General features: G+C 40.1%; 1 long non-coding RNA gene across 1 annotated transcript in view; it reads right to left on the bottom strand.

The window, feature by feature from the left end:
* LOC138688818 (uncharacterized) overlaps positions 1-22296 on the bottom strand; it is a 261132-nt gene extending 238836 nt beyond the window's left edge. The window contains exon 1 of the long non-coding RNA XR_011327620.1: positions 22055-22296. This is a non-coding gene — a long non-coding RNA (uncharacterized lncRNA). The remainder of the gene's footprint in view (positions 1-22054) is intronic.
* Between the last annotated feature and the right edge of the window lie 712 nt (positions 22297-23008).

Below are 23008 nucleotides of genomic sequence, written 5' to 3'. Positions count from 1 at the left end.
AGATGTGCTTACATGCCATAGTATCCTCCCATTTCCAAACCTATGAAGTAACGCAAAAGGATTTTACCCAACTGTTTGAGTCATCTTAGCCCATCTGTAAGGAAAGATGTTTGCCTATACTCATAGTCTAAAACAATATAATCATAAAACTATCATTATTTCTGATATTTCAACTAATATGTACCACTGCAACTCATCTCCTCAGCAACCTGGCTTGTCTGAGCCCATCAGATTCACCCTCTGCTCCACAGACTGCTTTTCCAAACACTGAGTCCAGTTCAGGGTGCAGAACCTTAACTACTAAGCGTAATCTTTGTAAAAATAATGAATATTATTTCACCTGAGGTAGCAAATTACATCTTTTTCAGATGCACACATTTCTCCAGGAATACAAGAAACCAGCCATCAGCTTTCTCCAACGCTCATGCCTTGATGAGTAAGCAGAAAACATTTTCTAGACAAAATAATCCTGAAAATATCAAACTTTTGTCAGAGTTTTTCAGCTTTCTCAAGACTCTCAAGTTCTCTCTCTCAACACATGTTGCAGTTGCAGCATTCAAGTAATTCAAACATGAACAAAAAGAATATACAAAGGCGGTACAGGTTAATTTCTGAAACCCACGCAATTACCAAATTGAACAGAGTATAATTGAAATGGCGGCATTTTCTTTTGCCACACGTAATAATGGGAGCTTAAAAGATGTCTGTATATTCTGTGTAAATAAAATATAATTACTGGAAGGTGCGTGCCCTCAGCTATGCTGGTGCAGTTCCTTGAGGGGATTTTTTTCTGAGTGGCACTGATTGGCATATTTTCTTATTAGCAAATTAAAAAAACAGATCTGAAATAAATAAATAGCAGTAAGAGGGATTTTATCACTATAAAGGACACAAATCAGAGCTGCACATCACATTCTCACGGAGTTTCACCAGGAGTTGGAGACCTGTGTGCCCTTTGAGCATTTAAAAATGTCACCCTGTAGCACAGAGAGAGAAATGTTGACATTCTTCACTATTTCCGATTAAAATGCATCCTCACAGCACTTCTGCTCACTGAATCTGATTAGTTATTATGTGTGATGCCTTGATTGTGATGAAAGGCAACCAACTGGGAAACAGCACAGAAAGGTTAACATGACAATGCCTTTAGGATCTTTAGTAGTATCATTCCATAGTTAAAAATACTATGATAAAAATTAACCCAATAAATATATTTATTTCATTTTTGGATTTGCTGCTTCAATCCACCACCCAGCGAGGACTGAGTCTATTGGCTGTGCTGAAGGGAGATAAGAGGAAGATGCTATGCTACCACCGATGTTTCTTGTTTCCTCCTAAAAAGTCACTTGTGGCCACTGTTGATATCTTCTGTTTACCTTCTGCAATCCAGCCATAGAAGGAAAAAAGGCCACTTTGTGGTGACCCATGGTCTGATGGTAACAAGATTGAAAAGCTCAGGTGATAACTGATGAATGCCAGAATAGGGGCAAAATCCCTCCAGACAATACGGATGATGAATTCGAACGGGCTGTAAATACCATGCAAGATTTTGCTAAGCTGACTGAAAGTCCTTTGAGTTACATTTCCATCCCAGGGTACTCCTATTCAGCACAGCTTTTTAAGGGGTGCTCTATTCATAGCAGACAAAACCTCATTTAAAATGACTCTTTCTGGAAGGTTTTTTGGTTTTGGTTTCTTTGGGTTGGGTTTTTTGGGTTTTGGGGTTTTTTTGTGGTGGTTTTTTGGTTTTGTTTTTTTGTGGGTTTTTTTTGGGGGGGGGGGGGGCATGTCTAGCCCCAGAAAGTTCTGACATACCATAACTTAAAGTCACATTAGTTTGCATATTCAAAGTGTACACCAATGTTTGGAGGCTTCTGCACTGTATGAGTTCTAATTCCAGACTTTACTGGGGCTTCAGTGTTGGGGAAGACAGTCTTTCCAGCACACAGGAGTGACAAATCATTCCAATAACCTTTTAGATGGTTATCAAAAAGCACAAAGAATAGCATGATATCTATGAAGGAGCAATTTCCACTCCTGGGGAAAAAAATAAAGCCAGCTGAATAATGAAAACAAATATTCACAAAGCAAATCGAGGAGGTTCAACAATTCAGATACGATTTTTCTCTTATTAATGTGATAATAATGTTCACTGGTTGTCATTCATGAACACCAAGGTGATTATTCAAAACTTTTTTTTTTAATCTTATTTATTCTCAAATATGTCTCTTTCTTTTTTGAACATTTTTAATCACTGGCTCAGCAAACAGAGGTGAGGCCAGTTAATAAATCATAACAATACAAAAGAGTACTTGAGAGGCTTGGGGTGGGATTTTTCAGGTGACTCAGTATTAATGTGCTGCTCCTGACACTGAATTCAGAGGCCATTTCTCCATTTGTCTCAAAAAAAGTAAGTTAGGGATACAAAAATAAAATCTCCTTTAAGAAATCGCTTAGTAAATTGTCTTAAAATCAGAAACACCACATCAAAGAAGGCCTATCATAATATTTCTTTTCATCTGATTACGGTTTTGGTTTGTTAAGCTTCTGCGTAGGATACGTACTGTAATTCTTCCGTTTTCACATTTAACCTAATTTATCTATGAAATTTCTCAACAATTTTAACAGTGACTGAAATGACTGTCAGTCAATGTAACATGATCTCCTGGCTTCAATTTGTGATTGGAATCTCCAGTTTCCTATGGTACCATATCTTGAGAGTTTGAGTTTTTGGATAATTGAGACTTCATTAAAAATCCCCAGTACATAACTGATGTAACCACCTGAAATTCACAGCCTTTACATAAAAAAAAAAAAATTAAGCCTTTAGAGACTCAGGGAAAAATGGCTAAAAAAAAGTGAACTCTTAGGATTCCAAAAACAAATGGTAAACAACAGTGTTTCAGCTTCCCCCCCCAAATCTAAGTGACTTACCTGTGTGATACCCAGAATCTAGCTCATAACATTTAATTGTTTAGTGGTGGCAGTTTTACACAAGTGGCAAGCAGAAAGAATTCCAAGCCCATAGGAATCACAAGTTTTCTGAGAAAGCAAATGCATAGCACTTTGCAATACCTAACTCACAACATGACATTTACTGGTACTTGTGAGGCAGCACCAACCCACCTTTTCTGTTGATTTCAGGGGAATTTAGGATTTTCTTCCCCTTCTGTTTCTCAGTGGCTCTTCTCACCAACAGCCAGCTTTGAGATTTAGTGCCCACTTACTTATTATCTCAAAAAGAGATGCAGCCCCAAATCACTAAGATTTGCCTGTCACTAGCGTTGCTGAAAAACATAGAGAAAGAAATCAAAAAGCTAAAAATAGCTTGTAGCAGTATAGAGGTTTACTACGTGAGTTTATTAGTGAAGTAAAAAAAAAAAAAGGCAGATGCTACTTTATGTGTCTTCTGTGCTGTCTTTCCAGTATAGCCCATAGTTTAAATTCTCCCTTTCTGAATGAAAGTCAAGTAAATGAGCAGTATTTCTACACCAAAAGAGCCGCTGTTTAGACAAACAGTGGATTTCCAATGAACACATATGCAAACCTATGGGAACAGCCAGGATTTTTGCTAGTATATCTTCTCTATTAAGCAGCCTGCTAGCTGCACTGCTTGCTGCCTTTGCCTGGTATCTCTTTCATTTTCTAATAAGCTCACAAGATTTTGCAGAGATCTGTAATGACTGTTCAGATTTAGCTCAAATATGCATTGCTTGCATGATTATTTCATTATTTTCATGCATGCAAACCTCTACAGAAATCACCTTTTGTGGCGCAGAGTTTGTCCAGTATAAAATCCCGGGGCATACCCCTATTTAAAAGATGACACACTTTATTAGCTTTCATTTAACATCTGCTTGTGCTGCAGACAGGTTTTAAAAAAAACACATTATGTAATTAGCTCCGATTTTATCGATTGCCTGTTGATGTGTGTTACTAACAGCAAATTTGATAAGCCTAGCGCAGGAAAGACTGCAAACATTACCCAAGAAATTTAGAAGGTGACTGCCACCCATAGACTAAAACCAACATAACACAATAGATGTCTGTAAGCAGCTACAGGACTAAGAATAATAAACCACGTCAGGCAGGCAAGCAGAGCTTCTGCAGGCTTTCATTCTTGCTGCCATTTACAAATAGCACTGCACAGACACTTCACGGAGACAGGAAAATAAACATCCTTGATATAATTTTATGAAGTTGCTAATAGGATCATTGCTAAGGTGAAAAAACGCCCCAAGTTTAACCCACCTTATAGCTGTAGTATTAGATGGAAAAGGCATTTTTGAAAACACACAATGAATTTAAAAGTGCTCTGCCTCACACATGAAGCTTAGCTTTAAAACAAACAAACAAACAAATGTGCCTGAGCTGCATTTTTGGCGTGCCAGGGGACTAACAGTCATGCAGCGAGCGCTTTGGATATTTAATACGTCCTTTCAGCACTCACTTTGCTCGTAGAGGCTCGTGTTTGTCAGGCCACCGCTCACCTCCAAGGCCCTTCACCTTGCAGTAAGCTGGAGACACACAAGCAACATGGCTTGTGCGTGGATCGGAGTCTGAACAAGTCATATTCCAGCTAAACACAAAGCAGGTTTGGGCAAGGGCAAGGTTTCACATGGCCCTCTCCTCACTTGGGTACTAACATCTGGCCACGCTACAGCCTTTAGTTCTCTTGCTGCCAGAGCATGGTAAAAGGAGGTTAAACAGCTGGGGGGTGGGGGTGAAGGTTATTTAATCAAAAATTTCCAGGCCTTTTTGCTGAGTGCAAAACCTGAGCTTGAGAAAGTCTATCTTGTAAAGATGAAAGCTGGAAGAAGAGGCAAGAAGATATTCTCTAGCTTTGATTATAGTAGGCACTGGTAGTCTCACTAAGCTTCAAAATTTTGTATAAAAGTGTTACTGTGCCAACAATACAAATGACATTGGAGAGATTTCCCATTTCAGTATTTATTTCAGGATGTTTACAAATGATGTACCACAGTAGGGAAAATTAAGGAAGGATGGTCTTAATAGAAATAACCTGTCTAGAAGCAGGCAGACAATCTGTATAGAACAAAGAATCACCAGCTTGGTTTTGCTTTAAGTCATATGTGCAAAATGAGCTTTCCTTTATCAGAACTGGAACATCTAATGCATACTGTGTGAAAGCATAGAATGATCGCCTGCAACGCCTGGACCTACTTCAAAATCATGTGCAGTCATCTGTTCCATTTTTTGCTTTGTCCCATGACCAAGCCTCATGCCAAATGACAATGTATAGGTTCCCATTTGGGACACAGTGTCTATATGCACACAACACTATTGTGTTGCCAAATGAAAGCAACCCATAGCAATTTTCAGTTGATGCAGTAGCTGCCAGTGGAAGAAGAGTCTTCCTCTTTTTTTCCCAAAAGGAAAAAAAGATAAGAGAGCAGAACTGCCATCTAGCACTGATTTAGCTGACGCCCCAGCTACCAGACTTAAGGCTAGCATCACAGCAGCCATAGCGTAGATGGAAGACACTGCACCACATAGTTTTCAGGACGCTTTCAAAACATTTAACAGCAATACAGAATACTAAAGAGACACTCTAGAAGAAGGGGGGAAAAGCACATAGTTACAGTGATAAAGGAACATTTTTGCATAGTTTCACTTTTTATGGATCAGTAAAAGTTACACCAAGCATCACATGGCAGGTCAAGATGATTTTAATTCCCTGGGTCTGATTCCTAGGACAGTTCTGTTCTTTTTTCCCCTCTTATTTAGGGACCAGATTATTTGTATCAGTGTTTTCATCAGAAAGGGGTCTTAAATGATACACAGTAGTTAGGACTGAAACATGCCACAGGCCCTGCTCTTCTTGGAGGCAGGATAATAATAGGAACATAATAGAAAGAAAAATGGTATGTAAACTGATCTGGACTGTCTTCGTACTTTTGTTGGACATCTAGTGCAAGGTGACAGCTGGTAAGAGAGAGATCAAATCACCCCGGACAGCTAGTAACCCCATCACTCACAGGCAGCTAATAACTTGCGCAAGATGAGCTGATGATCCCTGTACGTTGTCCAGTGACAGATGATTCACTTCACAAAATCATCCGTAGTCGGTACAAACACGACAATAAGTTTGGTCACATTGCAAAAAAAATGTCATGGTAACAGCTCTTATAGTTTCAGTGCTTTTTGTCCTGCTTATGAGTGTGTTTAGTACTACATTTCCTCTGCAAGTGCAATCATCTAGTGAATTTGATTCCTACACAGTAGGCTCCTCTGAATTGTGATCAACCTGAATAAGCACTTCTCCTCTAAAAAGCTATTTAGAGCAAAACCAGAACAAAACAAAAACACATTTAAGGCACATTTCAAAGATACATGCTGAAAATGGAAATAATATACTGAATATAAACACCATGGAATATTCCCCTGTGAAATTCAGGGGTACTTTAGCTTTTCGTTTTCTCTTAATCCTTATTTGCAAACTTCCTATTAAGAAACAAAGCCCAGAAATTCCCACCTGTTAGTTAGCAGCAAGCCAAGGAGAACTATGGAAACGTAAATTGGTATCCCCATTAAAGAACAAGCATTTTCTTTCAAATTCACAACAGTCGCTTCCTTTGGGGATGCTACTCCCTGACAAACTGGCCTAGTGAAAATACAGACTCCGGAATATCTCTTCTCGCTGGAGAGCAGTTCTACTGCCAGGTATGTCATCCTCTATATGTTCATACGAACAACTCCATCCTACCGTGGCCAGTACTTGTCCCAGTTAAGGGGATTACCAATTCTATATTTGGCAAGAACGTCTGTTGCATAAATATCGCATGGATCCCTTGTAATATACATTCAGTCCTTCCCTTGCTACAGCTCTAACTTTACCTAAATCCAGCAACAGCACTGCACCGCTTCCACTGCCCATTTGCTTTCTAGCTGGCCAAACTGAATTATAACTAAGAGAGGACAGCTTTAATTGCACGCCGGCTAGGGTGCACAGATGAAATTCAGAAGCTTTACCTTGTATATCAAGGAGGAAAGCTTGCTCTATACGACTGTAGAGAGTTGTAGTATTGTGCAAATGTGGCACTACTTCATCAATTCCTGCGATGTATTTCTCCTGTCACATTGTAAAGCCAACGGTGACATGAGTCCAAACAAATTAAGTGTTGTCAACTCTGTTAGCCTTTTGCCATTGCAGTGCTGTCTCCTGAATGTAGATCAGACTAAATAGTCCTTGAGGTACCAGTAACTACACTATATTTGTGGAAATAACACTCCTTTTATCCTCTGCAGCTTCAGTATCCTTAATCTAACTTGCAGGCAACAAGTAAAAATCAACTGTACTAGCTAGAAAGTAAGCATTTCGTATTCTGTATGGAAACGGGACACATTCATGAAGTGGGAAGTGGGATTATACACATCTGCTATAGACACAACAGTTCACACAACGATCATTTTCAGGCAACTGCATGAGCAAGTCTTGCTTCTGCAACAGAAAATACGTTGAACTTCTAAGTGAACCAAATGAGGGGTATGTGCCATTCAGATTTATCTCAGAAACTAGACTTTGCACACATTTGGGTTCTTCTAACCACTCTACTATTGCAAGATCTCATCTTTAAAACACATTAAACCAAAGCTGAAAGGGACCACTTATTCTGTATGCAAAGTGATACGTGTTTCATTTCTGCTTGCATAAATCTTCTTGTAATAAAGGCAGGGACAGGATACTGCAGAATGTGTTTGGGGTAGGAGAATCGGCTCTGAGATGGCAAAGTGGAAAGTTTGGGGAGTAGCACTGGCCTCTGAACTGCTGCTGACGATTGGTGCAAGTGCATAGCTGTTTCCCCCTGCAGTGGTGTAACCCTCCAAGGGCTGGTGGATCACCTGTGATCATTCACTAGAAAAGTGGAGAGCTGAAGCAGTATCCATGCTGCTAGGCTATGCAGAAGCCAGGGACTGCAGACAACGCTGTTCTTTAGCAAAAAGGACATCGGGCCATTCTTCAAGCTAGGTATGTGCATGTAGAGTATATAGCAAACAGGCTCTACCTGGTTTTGAAAGGAAGACCTTCTTGGTTTAAACATTGTCAGGAGAAAAGAGACAACTGACTGTGATGATGATTAAGCAGTAGAGAGCACAGACTGATCTGGACATGGAGGATAACTAGAGCAAACCATGAAACGGAGGAGCTGAGACCCTGCTCGTATCATACGCCCCAACACAGCAATGCAGAGCTGACTCCGGCTCCAGGAAGGAGCACATGTCATTTTAGAGATCTTTTTAAATAAAAAGAAGTAATGTTTGGAAACAAAGACTTTTAAAGAAACCTACCCAGAGCTGAGGCAATCCTCTGGAGGCAAGTCCCTCAGTTCAGTTACCCAGCACAGCGTTTGCAGGTCTTGGAGTATCATCGGAGCAATAAGTTCAGTCTCCTGGGCAGAGATTGCCTCGTGACTTGAGCAAGCAAAGCACTGGCATATCAGTTAAACAGCAAGGACAGGTTTCTGAGTGTTTCTGAGGTTTTCCTCATCTGTAAGGTGGCCAGAGCTGAAGAGCATTTAAATTGGGGCGCTGGAGACAGGTGAGGAAAGGGATGAAGTTCAGGGCTGCAAAACGTTCCCCTCTGAGAGCAAGTCCAAAACCGGAACGATTTCCCATGACAGCATTTGTGATACACCATGTATAAGACAGGTTATATATCAACCCCAGCCTACCTTTACAGGAAACATTTTGTTTTCATGGTCCATTTAGCTAATACTGAATTATAATTGAGCTCATGTGATACTACCTATTATGCAAATACATTCATTATGATTCATGGTATTACAATAGGTAGTAAATGAATTGATAATTACGTGACACTTAAAATAAATAGGATAACACTTTGTAAAATCGCAGCTAAGTGTTAAACACATTACGTTTGTATCCTCTTACAACAGACTGCAAGAGATCTGGCATAAGAGTAGCAATGCGGTATCTGCAACAAATTGACTGCAGCGTGCTTTCTCTTTATTAGCAAGGAAGTGCTACTATGTGTTTTAGATGCAATGAAGATATTTAATTAGAAAGCTGCCTAATGTACTCTTGATGTCTTATCATCCAGCTGTTGACCACAGGGAACCGCACAGGATATTTCAGTTAATATGAACTAGATGACTTTTTGCCCCTCTGAGATGGTAACTACATTCATACAGAAAGCTCCACATAGCTTTCTATAGCACAGACATTGTTAAAAACAGTATCAGATGAAAAGCAGAATAAAATGAAGCTGTTCCTGGATTTCACAACAGGCTACAGAGGTTAATTACCACCCTACCTATCTAAATGGTACACATTCAGAGACTGAAATGGAATTGGTGGTGTAGAAGACTTGTTTCTAACGAAGGGATGATGTACAACTGGATCTACAACTCCACCAAATCCTTGACAAATCACAAAATACGACTAAGGAGAGAAAGATGTGGCATCTTTTCACAAATAGCATGATCTGGGCCAGTGACAAATTTTATTTAATTTCTTTGGGGGACCAAAATAAGGAATGCCAAAATAAATGTAACAAACAAATCCACAGCTGCAGCAGGAGGGTCGAGATACACTAAAGAAGATTTCAACAGTGCTGAGACACAGTGGCAGCCTCTGCTGCACTGACTGGGCAGATAAATAAAGAACTTCACTTTCTAGTCCAGTGAAGCTGGCTGTTTTTGCAAGTGTAGCCTATACATTTAACTTAAGAACATGCTGCAGTTAGCTGGCCAAAACCAAAACCCATCATCTCCTCAATGACTGAATTTCTTTGTCTTGGTTCCCATGCTTGCTGCAAAGCACTTTGGTACGATTTGAAGAATTTTAAATCATTGTGACTCCTACTGTTAGAAAAGTAAATGTTAAACAAAAACATCTCTTTCCTAGCATAACAAGAAGCATCAGAAATACCAAATCAGATCCTGACTTATCCAGTCAACTCAGTGAGAGCGAATTCCAATAACTTCTTTATAACTGAACTTTCTGAGGCCTTTCTCACTAATTAGTCTGTCATTTCACATGCAATAACATACAACTGCCCAGATTTTTAAACAAGAAGAAAAAAAATACAGCAAGTTTGTGGACCTCTCCATTTCTGAGGTTAATTTACACACAGGACCTGCAACAGTGCAAATATTTTGTCAAGCTTTCTGTTCATTTTGCAGCCCTCAGCAATTTTAAATGAATAGCATGCTCTGGCAGTTCCATAAATTTTCTAATTGGGTTCAGATCCCTCTCCCTCCCCTGAAAATATGTGTAGGTGAAGCACCTTGCTCCTGCTACTTTAATAAAGATCATCACTGTTGATTTCCCATATGACCATCTTAAATGGCTGAAGAAAGCCAACTAAACTGGCAATCAGAAAGCAATCAGTGGAGGTTAGTACAACATCTGTCTTCCCATCTTTTCCTTAGGCATAGTGTGGTGTTTAAAGAGATACTGCCAAGCAAAACTTAGCCCCAATTAAACGTTGTGTGAAAAAGTAAAAGAGCAATGTCAGAACTAATACAAGATGCTTAGAAATTTTTAAGAAGTAATTACAAGGGAAAGCACACTTTAAAGTAAGCAAAAACTGCCCTGGGTTTGCCACTCCGGTGCTGTAGTGCCTTGCTGGTGTGGGAAAAAATGACAGTGAAACTTGCCCAGAAACTGTCCGAAAATGGAAGCAAAATGGCCTGGTTGCTCTCATCAGCTAAAGGTAGATAGATGTCAAGCACAAGCCAGATTACAAGTAGAAAGGGTAAATCATATTTCAAAATTCCTTCTTTAAGTAATTTAAGGAGTTAGCAATATAAGTCAGGATATTTTAATATACATTTCAATCCTCACATGTTATTACTTCAAGACACGTTTCGTTACTGAAATCTCATCACTTCTCCCAGGAAGACTGGCCTTGCAGGCACAGCCCCCAGCAAAATTAAGTGTCCAGCTGCACAAGCCAGAGAGAAGAGCACCAGTGGAGAACTCTGGCTCTCTCTCTAGTCAGCAACCAAGAAAGACTGATACGCAGAAAAAGGAGGAAGAAAAATAGCCCTATTCCACTCGAACTTGTAGAAGCTATTTGGGTCTAAAGCCTCAGAAGACCAAGGAGCAGGTTCATAATCTCTGTAAAAGCTTTTTGTACGGTCTTCTAATAAACAGAATTGCACAGAGGCATTCGATGAAAATAATTTAGAAATCTCATGAAAAGGTCAAGTGTATTTGTTTTTTGTAAATGCAGATTCAATAACAGCTGGGAAATTGATATTGCTCATTTCTGAATTCCTAGGAACATCGTGGCTTTAAAAGCTTCAGTCAGCAGGTTAATATTCATGGCTTTCCATTCTGCCTACAAGAGGTTGCAGAAGGAAAATGGAGCAGAAACCAGGTAAGACAAAATATAGAGTACAACCTGGACAGGAAGGCAAGGGGAAAAAAAAAGCAAAACCACATAAATGCATAACAAGCATAACATAGGGAAGAAAATAATCTAGTTGTAAACAATCGTCTACGCAGTATCTGCTGATGCCAAGTCCACTTAAGATCAATATTCCTCTGTGTTTAATTCTATATATAACATATGCTTTCCAAATAGAAATCTATTTGAAAAGTAGAACTTCATCATCTTTGAGGGGAAAACCACTTAAATTAACATACATTAAGACATTAAAGATTCATGTTGAAAGTCTAAAATGAACGTGAGAGCTTCCCACACCCAGTTGGCATAGGGGGAGATGAGAAGAGCACCTTGCAAACCATGAAAGCAAGCCGTAATCTCCTTAAGTCCCAGGACTTCTCAGGAGCTGGGAAGGTGGGCAAAGAGGCATAGTGCAGTGCAACTCCTTATAATGCAGAACGTAGCTTAAAAACTCAAGTAAAAACCATTTCTGCTTGGCTCACTCCCAAAGTAGGATATGTGGGTTATTTAAAGAGATGTCTTTAAATAGAAACCTTCATGGTCCTGACAGTATTCGGATAATACCTCATATGTTAAGTAGAACAAAGATTTCTTCTCTTCATGTAATTTGACAAAACACCAAAGTAATGTGAAGTAATACATGCTCTGGTAGAAAGTGGTTGGAGAACTTGGAGTAAACATGTACAATTCTCTCCCTGCTGTTCCTTCCAGAGAATTGTCTAAAAAAAGTTTTATGAGCATGAAGGCTTCCTCCCGTTCCTGAGCATCTTTACAACAGCAGCAAAGGTTTGCCCCAGTGTAACCCCAGCCAGGGACATGAAAATAGAGAGAAGCAATGTTTCATGACATCCATAGCCTTATGTATGCTCCTTACAGCTTCCATCTGAGATTTATACGCTAATCCAAAGAGGTAATTAAAGAACAATTAAATTAAGCTTTATAGAAGGTGATGAAACTGGCAGTAAAGAAGCAAACTACAGCACTGCAAACAACATAAACCAGCATTTGGAGCACACTGCAACAAACCTGCTGCCTCATCTCATGATGCTGCCACAAAGAGTGAACCAGGAAAGGCCTGCGCTAGCAGCCATTTTGGGAAGCCCCAGGGCCGCATTCAGCGCTCAGACAAGGTCCTTATGTCACCACGATATTTTGCGAAGGGGAAGCCTGAGCGATTTTCACAGGCAGGAGTAATTACCAGAGTCAATGGCTGAGGAGCAGAAATGCCCCATGCCAAAGGCAGGGAGGTGGCCACGGTGGGAAGGCCAGGTAGGCAGCAGCCTGCTTTAAGAAAACTGTGTGGAAAAACCCAAAAGTCAGGTAGGATTTGGCCACACTGCTGGGGTCATCATTTAAGGCAAGCAAAAAGAACAGTAGCCTAAATGCAAAGCACAACAAAGAGTCTGAAGACCAGAAAATGCAGGGGGATTTCCTTCCACACAAACCACAATTCTGGCTAGGGGAATTTGCAGAAAAATTAATTACCCTCACAAGATATCTGGACAAGGTAGGATATCCTCTCCTTTCAGCCTAAGATAATTAATGGAAGATGGAGTCACCCTGGTGTGTTTATTAGGCTGTTGCTGGAGATGAGTGCAATGCACAGATGCTGACAGCTGTACCAGGCCATTTCTGTGATCTTTGCTCATTTTTGTTTAAAGTTTTTATTCATTTCTCCCAAAACAGGATACAGTTTTACTGCAAGAAAATAACTACTAAGAGGTGAAAGTGTAAAATGAATGCCTTCTGTAATATTAGTCATTTATCATTTATATGAAGTGTGTAATTGCTGAAAACTCCTAACAGATTGCAGGTCAATAGGGTCAAAATGTGTACTTCCCACACCATTGTGGAGAACGACTCATTGTGTTTATGCATGATATCCTAATCTGAAAACTCAGGGCAAGATGCAGCTGCCGATATAAAGCGGCATCTCCTTAGTGTCTTCAAAGGAGTGGTGCTGATTTACACCAGCTGCTGCTTCTGGCCCCGTGTTTCACAGAATAAAATGCTCTCCTGAGATCCCAAGTTTTTATCGCTGGAGAAAACACCCCCTTAGCCATTTCTTTCACAATTCTGCTTTGTAAACGTTGCAAGCAGAGGTATCCAGGCCCTGGTTTAAGGCTCCCAGAATGGCATCAGGGACCATATACAGCTCCCAGTCCCCGCACGACAGTGGATTTCCCTGTCATAACGATCGCAGAAAAGAGTTGTAAAATTTCCTCCTGTGACTTGGCAGGGGAAGGCATGGCTATGAGTGGTGTGCCAATTTGAGGACATGCCATACTTTGCAGGGGCTTGGAGCTGTCAGACACCGAGCAATCGCCCAGAGCTCAAGACCACGAGGGGATGCTTCGGCTAAACCTCTCACAGGCACTAAGGATGAGGTATTGTCTCATCAGAGCAGATCTACGCTGTAATTCAGCGTAACGGCAGCGTGTTCGAGAACATCTGAGCTAGCGCGATACCAGCTATCAATGGTGGACTTGTCGCTGGAACCAATATCCACGATCCCAGATGGGCAGGTACTGCTCGTGTTCAGCTTTACTGCTAATGGTTGCCCAGGTAGCTTAGCTCTGGGCTTCCACTGGTGACCTACGCTGAGACAGAGCACACAACATTTGCATTTGGCTCTGCCCATAGAGCTATATAGCATTTTCTTTCATTTCCAGACTGCTGAATGTGTATAAACATAAATCTCCTGTGTAAAACCAAACCAAAACAAAAAAGAAAGAACAAAAAAAAAAGGACGTTCCCTGCCTTCTCTTGTAAATAACTTCTTAAGGCAGCTTCCATTTTAAAGCGTTTACAAACATCAGGAAGGTGTACGGTTAATATATCCAACATATTTTATTTGCAATTAGAGGAAAAAAGGCATATTTTAAAAATAGCTATTGTATCTTCTGTTAAAGATACCAGACAATTAAGCACTGAAACCAGCTATGCACATTCATGCAGACAGAAACTGAAGATGTTCTTCTCTGCAGGACATTCAGCTGCCACTGTGTAGACACAGATAAAGAAAAGGAATGGAAGCAACAATGACAGACTGAGTAGAACCGTGACACCAGTCTAAAACTCAGAGATACAATCAGTCCTTGCAGATTTGCATCGGCTTTCTGACACTCCCCGCTGAAAACTTTATTGTGCAGGCTAACATTTATTTTTTCTATTACATTGTTAGTTTTGTTCATCTCAGCAGATATTAATATTGATACTAACATTGCTCACCCAAAACTACATTTTAAAAGGCAAATACTACAAAGACTTAAGTAATGTGCTCAGCATTTTTTGTTTGTATTAATCTGCTCTGGTTTTATCTTTGCGATTGTTCCCAGAGTCCCAGAGCCCCACCCCTTGAGCAATTATCTCCTTCACGTTACAGGCCTTTCACCTGATTTAAAAAAAAACGGGGGCCACATAAGATGAAAGTCCAAGAAATACTATCTGCAATTTATATTTCGGCTAATTTCAGAGCGTGAATAACCACACAGGATCAGCAGGACTCTGAGTCTTCCCACATTCAAAGCAGGCAGCAAAGCAACAGAGCATCAGAAAGGTCCGGGAGCATTTCTCTGATACTCCCCAATGCCACTACATGAAGAATAAAGAGCTCCCTTCTCAGGCAAATATCTTGATACTTTGGAGACCTCGCCTCCAGCCACCTGTGGCTATATCAAATACTCTTCCAGCTTCAAGGAGGTGCCACTACCATACCTTTGTTTCCTGCTCATCTGATTATCTCCTTGCCGAAAACACCAGACCGTGAGCTCCCAGGAGCTGAGGCTGTCTTTGTATCAGTCACTCAACAGAGTCTAATGTAGCAGGGCTTTAGATACTCCCCAACACCAGAGACAATAATATTGATCATTTTTCCTACTGCCTAGACATGATGGTAATAGTTGTGTTAGAAATACGCAAGTATGGTAGACAGAGACAGATAGACTGACCTTTAGTCTTTACAAGGTCTTCACAAACAGGCATGTAGACTGGGATATGAGGCTCTTGCAAAATATCAATTTCACCAGAATGGAATTGGACCTCTACAAAATCAATGCATCTTGGATAGACTTGTTCCAGTTTCACTGTCTTTACTGATTTATGCTGAGGCGTTTCACCTTTACAGTGATACTGTTCCATTTACTCCTGAATCTCATTTTTGTCTTATTTAATGACCATCTCAAGCAATTCCTTTTTGTATTTCTCACCTAATTCATACTTGACCTTTTCCAGATTTCCTTCCTTACAGCAATAAGCACACTTCAAAAGGTTTAGCAATCAAAGAAAATAGGCTCCCAGGAGTTTTTCTGTGTTCCTAAACTTAGTTTAATTTACCCAAGCCTATTAAAGGGAGCATCCAATATCCCAGACAGAGCTTCCCTTCTTTCCCAATGGCCCTCTCCATCGTACAATTCAGGACCATTGGTCAAAACCCAACAAGTTACTGCCTGCATCTGGTATCTAGAGCTTTCCCAGAGACCCACAGGTACCCTCTCTCACTCCCTCCAGCTTCTCATCGCTAAAAGGAAAGTCAAAGCACAGTTTAGTGTTGACAGGGTGCTTCGGTGCTCTACAGTAAGACTTCTTTCCCAATTACATTTAATAAGTAGATGTCATGCACATACTGGACATGTAAGATATGTCACAGTAATCACCGAAGCAAAGAAAATTCAGAGATCGTCAAATACAGCCCCTGAGTTCACAACATAGCTAGGTGTTGATACATCCTAAATATTGGGATTCAGCAGTATGGTGGGAAAACGTAGCACGCTTCTACTATTATTTAATTAGAGCATACTTTCTTAGCCAAATAATACCAATGTGACCCACAACAGGAAACATGCTGCAAGGCGTTGGAATATACTACGGCTTCAGAGTAGCACTGACTCTTTTGCAGTGAGTCTCTTGCTATTACGAAACAGATGCAAATAGCTTCTGAAATATAATAGCACCTCTGTGCTCACCATTGAGAAATGCGAGACAGCCAAATGCTTTGAGGCAACAGAGTCTTATTTTGGGGGTTGTTGAACTTACTTCAGACCTTCGGTTCTTGCAAGGAATAGCTTACTCTCAAAAATCAGCTATAGCCCAGCAATGAGAACAACCATCTATAGTAACACATTGATCATCTTTAATTCAAAGACTGCAAAGCAAGTGCCTCCATTTCCTAGGTTACAGGGTTCTAAGCAACATGCACCATATATACCTGCACCTGCATACAATAAATCACACAAACACAACAGTCCATTAGAAGCAAGCTATTGCCTCATTCAAAGCTCTACTTGTAGACAACAGAGTATTTCTGATCATCCATCACTGCATAGCTACTAAAGAAACCTAAATACATTGCTCGCCTTTGTTTCTGCCTTCTAATCAGTTTCTGCCTTCCTTCAGTTATACCAATAGAAATTAAAAGGCATTTTCTTACCATAAATCAGGCTCAACGCATTAATTTTACAGTGTTCGTGAAGACAGCAGCCAAACCTACTAACAGCATGAGCAAGAAAAGATCATTTGCCATAAAGTATATATCAAGGACTGAAAACTAGAAAAGGAACTAGACAACTTGATTGTCGATTAGACAATAAGGCAGGGCTTCTGAAGAGTTAACGAAGCTAAAGTAACGCAAAAGCAATCAAACTAAGTACAGATGAGTGCTGCACACCTCAGTGGAGCCCAACAGCTGGTGTTCTAGCCCACAGTCAGATATTCTATAAAACTGTCCTCACATGAATAAGTATGTGCAATGGCTGTCTTTCACACAGAGAAAGCACTGTCTGGGGACTGGGCAATTAACAGCGGTGGGAAGCCATGAAATTCTAAAATACCGCACTTAACAAAATACAAACACAGGAGCTCAGGGTCTTTGAGGACCGAATTCCACTTGCCTTGCTGTTTGTGGACATCTTCACTGGGCCTCACTGTGGTCATCAGTTCTTGAATAGTTTTCCCTTTCAACGAGCAACAGATCCTGCATTCTTGTTTTGGGACGACACCGCATTACACTGCAGTCACAGGTGGGAAAGTGAGAGCCATCTGGGTTCAGGGTCTGATTCTGGCTGCACGATTTGGCATGCCTGGCCATGAATATGGGGTCAATGGTTATCTGACAGTTTTGGACAAGGGTCAGGGATGTGACTGGATAATTCAGTCACGAATTCTTAAGAGAGACCAGAAACTCCACCTCCTAGCATACAGGCAGCATGTTAAAGCACAAACAATCCTTGTCTTCTAAAAAGAGGTTTATTGGAGCATGAGCTTCCCTGAACTGGAAGTATAACCTGGTAATAAGACGCTCATCATAAATAACTTTATTAATGTAGTTGAAGATTTTAAATCAAAAGCACATTCCAAAAATCACTGGGTTTCCATTTCTAGACCTTCCCACCCAACACACTTTTCCTGCTAGCACTACTCTTTTCTTACAGTTGTTGTTGCCATTGTTGCTGTTTCTAACAAAACACTGTAAACCAAAATCTTTTCACACTTGGCCATGTTGCTACAATATGATTTGGGATTTAAAGTTACAGGGTTGTCTCTTGACCTTAATTCTTCAGGTTGTAAAGCCAGTTCCATCTGCTGCAGTGAACAGTGATCAGGGGCTCACAGGAGGTGCTACAGTAAGTCAGCATAAGGGGAGACAGGAAATTTTTAGGTGATACCAGTTGTTTCATCCAAGAGACAGTCCGTATTGGCATCAAATTCTCAGAACAGAGATTACAAAATACGATTGCTTGGTGTTTCTCAACATTGATCATCCAAGACTGTTTACAACCTATGTTAAATCCATTTGCCCAGATTATTAGACCCAAGTCAGCTTCAAAATTTTAGAAGGCAGCAAAAATAATGCCCCAGTATACCACATACCACAGTAATGTGTCTAAAGTAAGTTACTTCCTTCCAGTAGGCTTCTATACATCTCAGCAATTTTCTCCTTTCTCCTCACCCAGTACTCCACCCCATTAAAACTAAAGCAGATACAAAAGAAAGAACATATCCTGGCATTTCATGTGTGAGTGGTGAAAGACAAAGACATAAAAGGTATCTGGGGATGTCTGTAGCTCCCACAGTCAAAGGCATACCTAGCAGTATTGCAGGATTCTAATGAAAAGGAAGGTAGCATCAAAGCAAGCGTGGTCTTTCACTCCAAGCTGACCAATTTTCAGAAAACAAACTTTCTTCCGCAGAAAAATAATCCACAAATGCAGTGAACACTTTCCTCACTAATAGTACACTATTAGTATACTATTACAAACACTAATAGTAATATTTTCATGCTCAGAAGTACTTGGTTTATCTCAGCAAAACTGCATTGATAATTTACAGTAACTTCTGTACTTTGGGTAAAAACCTTATCCACTCTAATAGGAGTTTGCAAAAAACTTCAGAAGCTAATGACAGGAATTACCACCTTTTCATTGCAATCAGTCTGAACTTATATCACATATAGGTGACCAGACATTGTGCAAGGAAAACATTCCTGAAGAGTAGTACTTCAAAAACATAAGATTTTTGCACTCTCTTTTACAGAAAGGAATTAAAATTTTACAAAGGATGAACGAGTGCATCAGGAGAAGAACTATATGAAAGACATCACCATGGCCTTTTCAAAAACACTCTCTCTAGTTGGAGTACAGCGATGGCTGGAATGTTTGCACATGCTTGGAATATAGCCCATGTAGAGACACTGCCACACAAAGCCTATAAAATATGCTCAAATGACATCATTTTAAACACTCAGGACCTACATAGTACTTAAGAATATGACTTCCAAACGCTTTTATGAACACCTTGTTTGCCTTCACGGGATTAACTAGAAAAAACAGCCATTGATTTCTAGAGAAGGTAAGTTACCAACTTTTACACAGGTCTCTAATGGCCCTCAGTGCCTGGAGATGGCTCTGTCCCACTCACCTCTGCTGCTGTGCGACGATGTGTTTGATATTACTTTGGCTTTTGCACATATCATCTGAAAAGACACCACAAAGAGCAGGGGAAAAGCGTGAGGAGGAAGGAGCGGGGAGAGGAACTGTTACGAACTGACCGAACCCCCTTCCCCATCCCTCCGCACTACTTTGTGGTGTTGGGGGGGGTAGAGTGAAGCTGAGCCTAGGAAGAAGGGCAGGTGGGAAGGAGGTGTTTTGTGTTTGTTTCTCATCATCCTACTCTATTTTTAATCAGCAACAGATCAAATTAATCTTCCCCAAGTCAAGTCTGGCTTGCCCGTGCCTGTAATTGGTAAGTGATCTCCCAGTCCTTATCTTGACCCACAGGCTTTTGCATCTTATTTTCTGCCCATCCCTTTGAGGAGGCAGAGGGAGAGAGAGCTTGGGTGGGTGTCTGGAAGCCAGCCAAGGTCGATCCACCACAAAACCAAAAAGATTGTCCATGATGCCTCAAAACCTTTACTAACTAAAGAACAGAAGCAGATTTACTCCTAAAGTTAGAATTTACTTTATTCTTCCTCCACATCATCATTTTTCAATACTCTCGCATGACTTCAGAGTAGAAATACAGTCACAGTCTTCCCTTTCACATTGTGGACTGATCCAGTCAAAAGAAATGAGTATGAAGAGGTTGCAGAGATCATTTCTTCAGGCACTAAATATTTTCAGATCATGATTTAGGCTGCGAGACAGATGATCAGATGGGTGACTACTTCCTTCGCATGTGAATATAAACCCTCCAACTGAATTGCTGGAGTGAAAACCAAACTGCAGCTTTTGCACATTTTATTTATGTCAGTTATGGTAAGTAATTTAGCTTGAAAAAGTCGTAAAAAGGAAATACTACATAAAGTAAACACTACAGCTGCAGATATATACTCATGTGTGAGCCCTCTGTACATGTAGTTTTAGATCATATCTAAGGAGTGCAAAAATTCAGCAGAGTCATGTATAGAAATAAGTCTTACAGCAGCTCTTTTCCAAGGGATCTGAAGCCTGGCTCACACAGAACCTCACCTTTGGGGGACAACTCCTCATAGCTTGAGGGAGAAAGGTTTCTTACTGATTTCAGAGGCTACAATATGAAGCACTAGGGCTCAAACCACACTTAACAACAACAGACCCCTAACAGCTCCTTCTCAGCTACTCAAACAGATTAAAAAAAATCCACAGAGCTTATCCTCTCTCAAAGTATGATTCAGCAACAAAACTCTGAGAAGTGGTGGCTAGGTGACAGACTCAAAAAGTGAAGTCAATAGAATTGCAAAGACATCATCAAAAAGGATTATGGGACCAAATACTAATCAGAAGGCTTTACAGAATCAGGTTTCATCCAGACCTAACCATGAGGGAGGAGCTCCAAGGACAACAGAGCTCTCAATTAAGTACTCATTTTCAAGGAAAACACAGCATTTAAGCAGGGGCTCCAAATGTAAAATGATCAAATTACAGACAACTGAGAATATTAGGTAAAATTATTCCATGATTAAGTAAAAAACCAAGAAAAGAAAAACAACCTGAAGGCATAATATTGATTTTTCTTCTTGACATCAGGGATTGGGGCAGCATTCCAAGTGCAGCTTGCTCAGAGTTATTGCAGATGAGCACAATTAGCTTCCAGTATCTTCCTTTCTAGCCTGGCTTTCAATTCTGTTACTTAAACTATGCAAAAACAATTGACTACATATTGTGTATATACAGGTTTATGTACTTCGTATTTTACCTATACAAGACATCTGCCCCTATGAGATGCTTACTATTTTCTGTAAGAACTTTCATTTTATAGGAGAGGAGACTATACTAATCTAGGACAATGATTAGCATTTTCATTACATGCAGAACCAGTGGCAAGATTAGGGCTTCATGCATTTATTTACTGAGTAAAAAGTCTCTGAGAAACACTCCCTCACTGGTACCTTGGCTGCTAAACAACTGTACAAAGTACCGGCGCTCTAAATATAGTCCTCTTGATGGTTGTTAAACGTGTAGTACTGTAGGGAATTTAAGATCATCTCAAACATTGCAATCACTGCTTAAAAGATGTGGCACTTAAATAAAAAAAAGTGCCTAGTACAAGAAACTGGGATATCTTCTAAAAGTTTGACTGACTTGATATCTACTTTCTTAACATTCTGACTAGCTGCTATCTAGTTGAATTTCCTGCATTGAATTAATTCCAACTTTTGTGCACTGGGCATACCTTAGAGAAAGAAAGGGGTGAGGCATTTCATCACCAGGCAAATGAGGAAAAACTACAGTAGAAAGATGATTACAAAGATCACAGGTACAACGTGAATCTATATTAATATTTCAAAAAATCTGTTTTAATTTTCCTCATTAAAGCCAAAGCAATTTAGTGCAGTTTAATTCCATCTGAAATCCAAATATCTGTGAAAACTTTTTATAGTATCTTTTTAACGGACCTTGTAACCTACATTTTCTTCTCTTGCATCTTCATTCACTCCTCCTTTTCACCCCTTTTTATTGTCTGCTTCTCTAAGTCATTCTTAGTAAGTAGTCCTACAGTCTAATTTTTATATTCTATAATTTTAATATGCACTATTTTGATCTTATAAGAACCTTCTTTCCTTTGGCCAGTACATCTTCCTTTCTAATTTTGTTTCTCATATTTGCCTTTTCTTTTCAATATAGCCTCTTAATTTTTAGTCCACACATCAGTATGTATACACATACATTTATATCTACTTACACATATGCATCTTTCTATTCCACCATGGGGAGACAGGAGCAGACAACTCTGAACTGACTCCTGGTTTTTAAGTCACTTTCCCCACTGTTCATTTTCTCACGAGTTTTTTTTCCTGTCACATTCCTTGCCACCTCTGTCTTCTGCAGAAACCTTCTTTTTTTTTTTTTTTTCTTCTTTTTCTCTCATTCATTTTCTCCACTGCTGAACTGCTCCAACTACCATCAGTCTAAATAGACAAGAGGCTCCTCGAGGAGATGGTTGTTAGGGATGCTTTAGTCTGCACAATTGTTCCCTGCTCAGCATTGGGTTTAGAGGATACAAGACCAGCTGTCTCAACACACAGCACTAATACAGGGGCTACAAGGGACAGCTGTTGCATTATGCAAGGAACTGCTACTGTTTAGGACACTGGAATGTTAATCAAGGTCTAAGTGAGCTTAGAAAAAGTGGATGAACCCCATTCAAACCTCCCCCCCATCTCAAATAACTGAATGAGATGTGTCTTGAGAGAAGCAGCCAAGCACACCCTTAGATTCACATGTCTAGAGCACACCGAGCCAAGGACACCAGTCAATCACTGAAGGCTGCTCTGGCTTCTTGCAGTCTCCTGTCATGTAAACAGTATTGCCATCGCATTGTGGGACCACAACATCTCTCAGTTTCTACGGAGACTCCTGTGCAAGGCACATCCAATAGCTATTTCCTTGAACCATGTTCTCCTAAGGCCTCACTATAATACCATCAAAGAAGTCAAACAGTACTTTGGAAGAAGCATAGAAAAAATAATATTTTTCATTTCAAACCCATCAAGCTGGCTGCCTGATGGAGAGATGATAAAAACATGTGATGAGACAACGAGATGAGAAGAATAATCTTCTTGGACCTCTTATTCTAAAGTAACAATTTTTCATGCTTCAGTTCTTCATCAGAATAAAAATAGCTGCACAGTTTAGG

Source organism: Haliaeetus albicilla, chromosome 13 (assembly GCF_947461875.1).
Source record: "Haliaeetus albicilla chromosome 13, bHalAlb1.1, whole genome shotgun sequence".
NCBI lineage: Eukaryota > Metazoa > Chordata > Aves > Accipitriformes > Accipitridae > Haliaeetus > Haliaeetus albicilla.
The sequence above is the reverse complement of the archived record's forward strand: the minus strand, read 5'-3'. Positions and strand labels throughout refer to the sequence as shown.